This window comes from Amblyraja radiata, chromosome 3, assembly GCF_010909765.2.
Source record: "Amblyraja radiata isolate CabotCenter1 chromosome 3, sAmbRad1.1.pri, whole genome shotgun sequence".
NCBI lineage: Eukaryota > Metazoa > Chordata > Chondrichthyes > Rajiformes > Rajidae > Amblyraja > Amblyraja radiata.
The window spans coordinates 105,164,053-105,173,254 of record NC_045958.1 but is presented as its reverse complement, the minus strand read 5'-3'; the positions used below and the strand labels follow the sequence as shown (position 1 = coordinate 105,173,254).

Sequence of the window (9,202 nt, the reverse complement as noted above, 5' to 3'; positions counted from 1 at the left end):
GATGGGCATAAGGGCCCAGGAGGTGAAACTTCAGAAGATACTAAAACTTCTGACTTCGGCCATAACATCTTACGCTCGTTCCATTGATGGTGTTGAAATGACGGACAATCAGCAGGACACACTGGCCCTACTATGTAATACTCAGTATGAAATAAACTGCCTGTGAAAGAACGCCATCAAACCGGCCCTCGACCCCAAATTCGCAGGGTTGTGCAAAACAGCAACAGCCTAACCACAGATACTGCTGTTTGGGAAAGACTTGCCTAAGCAAGTAAAATAACTGGATGAAGAGTCTAAAGCCATTGGGATTATGAGGGCAGCCGCAGGAACGAGCAAAACCACACACCCCAGATGGCAGCGCCCCTATGCATCCACCAGCAGGCATCAACATCAGGGTGCTGGTGAAAGCATGAGGGCCGCACAGCAACCACAAAGGTCTTTTTTAGGCCAAGGTCCAGAGCGGCCCTCATGGAAGATGCGCCAACCCCACACTCCGGCGCCTCGACCACTGAAGAGGCAGAAGCTGAAGAAATGAACATACCACCGGTAACCATGGAGGTAGGTGGGTCTGGTTCCTTCCAGAACATAAAAGGTGTAGGTCCGGTACTAACAGGGGTAAGGTTACACTTGTTTTGGGAAGCATGGAGGACTATTACAACTAACAAATATATACTACAAAGTATTCAGGGATACAAAATTGATGTCAACCAAAAAAGTATGCCACCAGTTCAACATGTACCTGACAGGGAGTTTGTACTCTCACAACTGGAAAAGTTGAAAGGACATGCAGAACTGATGAGGTTACATGCTAAAGGAGTTATAGAGAGGACGGTGCATGACTCTCTGGAATTTGTACAAAAACCAAGAAATATGGTGGATGTCGCATCATCATTGACTTAACTAGACTGAATACTTTTGTAAAGTATATACATTTCAAAATGGAAACATTTGTTACTGCCAAACAATTAGTTTCCGAAGGATACTTCATGGCATGCATCGATTTAAAAGATGCATACTATATAGTACCCATTCATAAGGATCATCGTCGATACTTAAAATTTAACTGGATGGGGCAACAATGGCAGTATAACGCGTTGCCTCATGAGTTAACATCAGCCCCTAGACTATTTACCAAGATATTGAAGCCAGCCTTGACAATATTAAGAAAACAAAAACATATTGTCATGGCATATCTTGATGATATTTTGATTGTGGGGAAAACCCTGGAATTAGCTAAATCAGCGGTTTCAGCTACCAAACAGTCGTTTGAAACACTGGGGTTTATCATCCATCCAGATAAATCTAAGTTGACACCATCCACAACTATGGATTATCTGGGATTCACAATTAACTCTGTCCACATGTCTGTAACATTGCCAAAGAACAAAGCAGCAGATTTGGTGGAAGCCTGCAACAAATTGATTGTTACTAATCAACCATCTATTCGACAGGTGGCAAGAGTGATTGGGAAATTAATAGCAGCATTTCCAGCTACTCAGTTTGGGCCTTTGACCTACTAAAATCTACAAAGGGCAAAGGTGCAAATGCTAAAACAACATGCAGGTCATTTTGATCGACCTATACAATTACCAGCCAAAGCAATTTCGGAGTTACAATGGTGGAAGGAAAATATTTGGCATAGTTCCAGCCTCATCGTTATCAGTAACCCATCATTCACATTACAAACAGATGCCAGTGCTCATGGCTGGGGAGCAACTAATACTATATCTAGTACTGGTGGAACATACAAGAATCATCACTACTACAAACATTGGGTATAAATTACTTAGAAATGTTGGGTGCGTTTTATGGGCTAAAAGCTTACTGTTCAACTATGCACCATCTGCATGTCCGCCTACAAATTGACAATACCATGGTGGTGGCTTATATTAATCATATGGGTGGAATAAAATCGATATCGTGACAATCTGGTCAACACAATCTGGCAATGGTGTGTCGACAGACATACTGTATTTGGCTATCAGCAACTTACCTACCAGGTAAGCTCAATACAGTGGCAGACACGAGGTCACGAAAATTCTATGGATGTTGAACCACAAGTATTTGCTGATATTACTATGCAGTATGGTACACCTGATATCGACCTCTTTGCATCCAGACTGAATCACCAGTTACCAACATATGTCGCTTGGGAACCAGACCCTGAGGCAGCAGCGATGGACGCTTTTTCGCTGAATTGGGGAAAATTGTTTTTCTATGCCTTTCCCCCCTTCTGCCTCATCAGTCGGGTCCTACGCAAAATACAAATTGACTCAGCTTCAGGTATTTTGGTAGTACACGATTGGCCTACACAGCCATGGTTCCCTGTGGTCCCCGACATGGTCTCTAAACCGCACATGACCATTACTAAAAGACCAGATCTTTTGGTCCATTCTGTTACGGGCGAGAGTCATCCATGCCATGACAGGATAAATCTGTTGGCTTGCAGAATTTGAAAAGACCTTTGCTGGATCTGGGATTAACGGATAGGACCATGAACATGATCACGGCGGCCTACCGAGAATCAAACAAGAAGCGGTACCTCTCCAGCATTCAGAAATGGGAATCGTACTGCTCAAGGACTGGTGTAGCATACAGATCAGCTACAATTACCAACGTCCTGGAGTTCCTATCCAGCCTTCACTTTGATGAAGGACTGAGTTACAGCACTATTAACAGTGCTAGGAGTGCTCTGTCAGCATATTTATGGCAGGCACCGGGACAGCAGTCCATGGGATCTCACTCTCTAGTTGCCAAACTAATGAGGGATATTTACAACACCAATCCTCCCAGACCAAGGTACACCCAGATCTGGGACGTCAGTGTTGTACTGACATTGCTAAGGGGTTGGTCACCAGCAATGTCCTTGTCCCTGGAACAGCTCACACTAAAAACAGTCATGCTGATGGCATAATTGGTCTCAGCTCAACGGGTCCAGTCCCTATACAAATTAAGATTGGACAATATGAAAACATCAACGGACAAGATAACCTTCCGGATCTTGGAGTTGGTCAAACAAAGTAGACCAGGAACATCGGGACTGAATTTGGAATTCCGGGCATACCCAATCTGACCCCCGTTTGTGTGTCATGACACACCTACTGCTTTATCTTAAGATGACAAAAACCTTAAGAGGAAGCGAATTGGCTCTATGGGTCAGCTTCAAACAGCCTCATGGCCGGGTGTCAGTACAGACCATCTCTAGATGGCTGAGACAGGTTCTGGGTGCTGCTGGGGTGGATACTGACATTTTTAAATCTCATTCCACCAGGGCAGCAGCAACATCAGCAGCTAGAAACATGGAGGTGCCAATGGACCATATCCAGGCGACAGCAGGATGGTCTAGGGAAAAGACTTTTCAAATATTTTATAATAAGCCGATCGCCAAACCTGCGGTATTTGCAGAAAGTATTTTAAGTTCTGTAATATAATTTAGCCCGAGGGAGCATTATTTTCTTTGTCAAAATAAATCGTTATTCTTTTTAAAAAATGGATCCATGTTTGTTTACGATAACATACTTCCTCCCTTGGATGACTTCGGCAGTGAATGAAGCATGGATTTGTTCCACGGCATGAAATCACAGATCTTTAAAATCTTCACGTAGTCACTCGCGTGACTCCGAAGTAAAATAGTAAGATTAAACGAGAACTTACCAGTTTGAAGTTTGATCTTTATTTTATGAGGAGTTACGTCGAGGGATTACGTGCCCTCCACGCCCACACTCTATTATAAAGGTCAACTGGTATCCTAGTTCTTCTTATCTTACTATATTTATTTCACTTACTATTACTGTGATTCCACACCGCTGCTTTGAAGAATGGCGCGCATGCGTGCTGGCGGGGTCTTCACGTAATCCCTCGACGTAGCTCCTCATAAAATAAAGATCAAACTTCAAACTGGTAAGTTCTCGTTTACTATTTTACATACATCTCCCTGCAATGTCTGTTGTGCCAGAGTAAACAATCCAAGCTTGGCCAACTTCTCCCCAATACTCTCTAATCCAGTCATAATTCTGGTGAACTTCCTCTGCATTCTCTCCAAAGACAGCACGCCCTTCCCCGAATGGAGCTGTCAGAAACGCACGCGATACTCCACATGCGGCCAAACCCATGACCTAAAGAGTTTCAACATGACTTCTTGATTCTTATACTCAGTGCCCCGACGTACAAAAGCAAGCAGTGCGGAAGCCTTGTTTACCACTGGCATTCATGTTCATTAGTGATAGGGAGCAGAATTAGGCCATTCGGCCCTTCAAGTCTACTCCGCTATTCAATCATGGCTGATCTATCTCTCCCTCAACCCCATTCTCCTGCCTTCTCCCCATAACCCCTGACACCCGTACTAATCAAGAATCTATTTAATGAATTCCACAGATTCACCACCCTCTGACTAAAGAAATTCCTCCTCATCTCCTTCCTAAAAGAACATCCTTTAATTCTGAAGCTAGGGCCTCTGGTCCTAGACGCTCCCGCTAGTGGAAACATCCTCTCCACATCCACTTATCAAGCCTTTCACTATTCAGTAAGTTTTAATGAGGTCCCCGCTCAATAGGGTTGCCAACTGTCCCGTATTAGCCGGGACATCCTGTATTTTGGGCTAAATTGGTTTGTCCCGTACGGGACCGCCCTTGTCCCGTATTTGACTGCTACTACTCGGGTCGAGGGGACTGTCGGGTCGGAGCGCCGCGTCCGGCCCCGCCTCACCCGTCCCGACGTAGTGCAGCCCATGGAGTGCAGCAGCAGCAGCGCCTCGCCCGCGGCCCCGTCGGTCGGTCGGCAGCCCGGCCAGCTGTCCGACCTTCGGACCTTCGCTTACCGCCGACACCACCACCACCCCTCCTTCTCATGGCCGATCATCGGTTCATGAGTTGGATGGGGTGCCGGGGCCAAAACTCCTCAGCTGGCCCGCCGGCTGGGCTTTGTGTGCAGTCCAGCACCCGGGACAACTCATCATTCACCCAGCCACGGCCGAGTCAGTCAACGAATTGCCGTCGGGAATTTGTCCCGTATTTTGACCTATTGCCCCTTATTTGGGAGTGAGAAAGTTGGCAAGCCTATCCCTCATCCTTCTAAACTCCAGCGAGTACAGGCCCAGTGCCGTCAAACGCTCATCGTATGCTGACCCGCTCATCTCCGGGATAATTCCCTGAAACAGGGCTGTGTGTCGGAGCCTTCCCTTGGACGTGTGCATCGTGCTGTGAACTTTTGGGTCACTTCTTTTGAAAAGGCAATCCAGTTTGCGAGACAGGGCCTCCCGCGTACAAAACAACGTGTGGTTTTGGTGACGTGACTGCAGTAGCTTCTTCCTCTGTGTGGCCGCTCTGCCCAGTGGTCCCGGCGCTCTGCGGAAACCACAGCAGCCTGTGTACCAGAGAGGCCGAGGCAGGGACTGTAACAACATGTGCAGGGCACTTGGACAGCTACATGGGTAGGACAGGTTTATCGGGATATGGGCCAAATGCAGGCAAATTTGCAGCACCACGGCCCCATAGTAGGTGCGTCCACGTGGTGGGGATAGCAAACTGGAAGTATCCCGAGCTAATTCTGCTATCACCATCATCTATTGCAACAAGTGATGGCTTCCACTGATTGTCGCCGGATGCTTGCGTACTTTTCAGGATGGACGATGACAGCGATGTCAACATTTGAAACATGGAAGACGGACACGAAAGAAGAAGTAGCACAACACGCGACACTAAACCCAGCAACTATGAACCAAAGTCTGCCTTTGGCTGCACTGTCGACTATGGATGTTCAGCTATAGTATTAGGGTTATTAACGTATTGAGTATTTGTGTTTGGTATATATTGTCTATGTGTCTTGCGTGAGTTTCAAGCTTCTGTACCTTCTGCCGGACAGGAGCGGGGAGAAGAAGGAATGACCGGGGTGGGTCTAGTCTTGGCTGTTTTCCCGAGGCAGCGTGAAGTGTAGATGGAGTCGATGGTGGGGAGTGTGGTCTGTGTGATGGACTGGGCTACATCTACAATGGTGGGGAGTGTGGTCCGTGTGATGGACTGGGCTACATCTACAATGGTGGGGAGTGTGGTCTGTGTGATGGACTGGGCTACATCTACAATGGTGGGGAGTGTGGTCTGTGTGATGGACTGGACTACATCTACAACTCTGTGTGATTTCTTGCAGTCTTGGGCAGAGCTGTTCCCAAACCAAGCTGTGATGCAACCCGACAGTGTGCTCTCTACGGGGCAGCTGTCGAAGTTTGTAAGAGGTTCTGGCGACACGGGGAATTTCCTCAATCTCCTCAGGAAGTAGAGACGTTGGTGCGGCTTCTTGCCTGTCACTTCAATGACTGATTGGTGATGAGATTATCGTCAAGGAACATGAAACTCTCAACGTTGTCACCAGCTGCATCTCTCTGCCTGCTGGTCCAGAAGAACATCTATTGCACTCACACAGAGTATATTGGACTCATGCCAATGCACGGCATCACTCTTTAAACACAACAACCTCCAATAAGCTCTGCACTAAATCAACTATTATTGTTATTACTGCACTATTATTGTTTGTTTATTATGTGTACGTTTGTGTGTGTGTATTTCTGTCATCTATCTGTCTATATATATGGCACCCGTCCTCCACCATCATGCTGAAACCATGCATGCACAACAAACCTGTCATTGTCGAGCGGCACTTGGTTTATTTTACCTTATTTAATTTAGTTTAGGTGAGTTTTGCTTAATTTAGTTTAGTTTAGCTTAGTTTAGTTAAGTTTAGGTTAACTTAGTTTAGTTTAATTTAGTTTAGCTTAACCTAGTTAAGTTTAGTACAGTTTATTCCAGCTTTTTGTGTCTATATTTAGTTCAGTTTAGTTAAGTTTAATTTAATTTATTCGATAATTTAGCTTAGTTTAGTTTAGTTTAATTGGGTTTACCTTGGTTTAGCTGAGTTTTGCTTAGTTTAGTTTAGTATAGTTTATTCCAGCTTTTTGTGTCTATATTTAGTTTGGTTTAGTTAAGTTTAATTTAATTTAGTTTAGCTTAGTTTAGTTTAGTTTATTGTCACGTGTGGTGAGGGTCTGTGTAAAGCTTTTGTATTGCCTCTTCTTGATGGTTTTGTGTAGACCAGAGTGAGCATTCTGGTTCTGAGTGGGATGGTTTGATGTATCTCTGTACACGTGGCAGTAATGAACCAGTCAATGAGCTCTCCCAACAGAGGTGCTTGCCCATGAGCCTTGCAGCTTGTGGTGGGCCCTGCACATTGCCTGCCCCACAAACTACGGCAGGAAGGAGAGCAAGTGTTTGCGGTGTCTCTCCCCCCCTCACCCTTCCGTCGACCGGGCCTTGATAGACCAGTATTGCCTCAGCAACTACACGCACACCTGCACACAGGGCATAGGTGGGTAAAGGAGAACAGCAATGTTGTAAACACCTCTTTCCAAACCAGAGTGTAGAAGTTGTTGCAGTTCTATAAGATGCTGGTGAGGCCGCACTTTGAGTATTGTGTTCAGTTCTGGGCACCATGTTATAGGAAAGATGTTGTCAAGCTGGAAAGGGTGCAGAGAAGATTTACGAGGTTGTTGTCAGGACCTGAGGGCATGAGCTACAGGGAGAGGTTGAGCAGCTGGGACTCTATTCCTTGGAGCGCAGGAGGATGAGTGGTGAGCTGATAGAGGTGTATAAAATCATGAGAGGAATAGATTGTGTAGATGCACAGAGTCTCTTGCCCAGAGTAGGGGAATCGAGGACCAGAGGACATTGGTTTAAGGTGAAGGGGAAAATATTTAATAAGAATCAGAGGGGTGACTTTTCACACAAAGGGTGGTGGGTGTATGGAACAAGCTGCCAGAGGAGGTAGTTGAGGCAGGAACTATCCCACCATTTAAGAAGCAGTACATGGATAGCACAGGTTTGGAGGGATATGGACCAAACACAGGCATGTGGGACTAGTGTAGCTGGGACATGTTGGGTGGTGTGGGCAGGTTGGGCTGAAGGGCCTGTTTCCACACTGTGGGTAGGCCCGACTCACCCCACAGGCCTCCCAGGGGACTGTGGTGAAGCCGGGTGGCGAGGCCTGTCTGGGCCGAAGGAGCCTCGGCGGTGGCGGCGATGGGAGCCTCGGCGACGGCAACAGGAGCCTCGGCAGCAATGGGAGCCTCGGTGGCGGTGGGGCCTTGCGATCAGTGGTCGATGAGCGTGAGGGGGGAGGGGAAGACAATGGGGATCCGGGGTGGGAGGACCACCGTGAGAGATGATGGGAGAACAAAGGGGGACACGTGTGAGGGAGGGGGGGGGGCACTCTAGTTTAGAATCCTCTGCCCAGGGGATAAGTCTGTGTTTGTTTGTTTGTTTGTTCCGGTGAAGGCGCTGTGAACACGGCAGCCAGATAACACTCGTTTGTATTTTTGTTTTTGTTTTCACTCCTAATTTCACGTTTTCGTGTACCTTGTGTGTTGTGACTGTCAAATTCGTCCATGCTGACCCACATGCCCCATCTACACTAGTCCAACCTGCCTGCATTTGGCTCATACACCCATCCAAACCTCTCCTATCCATGTACCTGTCGAAACATGTCTTTTGAATGTTGTGATAGTACCTGCCTCAATAGCCTCCTATGGCAGCTCCTTCCATGCACCCACTCAGGAGGATGAGGGGTGATCTTATGGAGGTGTATAACATCATGAGTGGAATAGATTGGGTGAATGCACATTCTTTTACCCAGAGTAGGGGAATCAAGAACCCATCTCCGTCATTGGAGACCTTTGAGTGATGTTTATCAGACTTTATCTTGCAATAAATGTTACAGAAACATAGAAAAAAGGTGCAGGAGGAGGCCATTCGGCCCTTCAAGCCAGCACGACCATTCATTGTGATCATGGATGATCGTCCCCAATCAATGACCCGTGCCTGCCTTCTCCCCATATTTCTTGATTCCACTAGCCCCTAGAGCTCTATCTAACTCTCGCTTAAATCCATGCAGTGACTTGGCCTCCACTGCCCTCTGTGGCAGGGAATTCCACAAATTCACAACTTTCTGGGTGAAAATGTTTTTTCTCACCTCAGTCTTAAATGGCCCCCCTTTATTCTAAGTCCGTGGCCCCTGGTTCTGGACTCGCCCAACATTGGGAACATTTTTCCTGCATCTAGCTTGTCCAGTCCTTTTACACAACAAGGTACACAAACAGATGTTGTACCCTTCATCTGTGCACTGTGGACAGCTTATGATTATGTTTAGTTTCCTGCACGGG

At 46.7% G+C, this 9,202-nt stretch overlaps 1 pseudogene; it reads left to right on the top strand.

The window, feature by feature from the left end:
• Window positions 1-468: 468 nt before the first annotated feature.
• The window catches only part of LOC116971584, a 55,212-nt pseudogene continuing 46,478 nt past the window's right edge, over window positions 469-9,202 (top strand).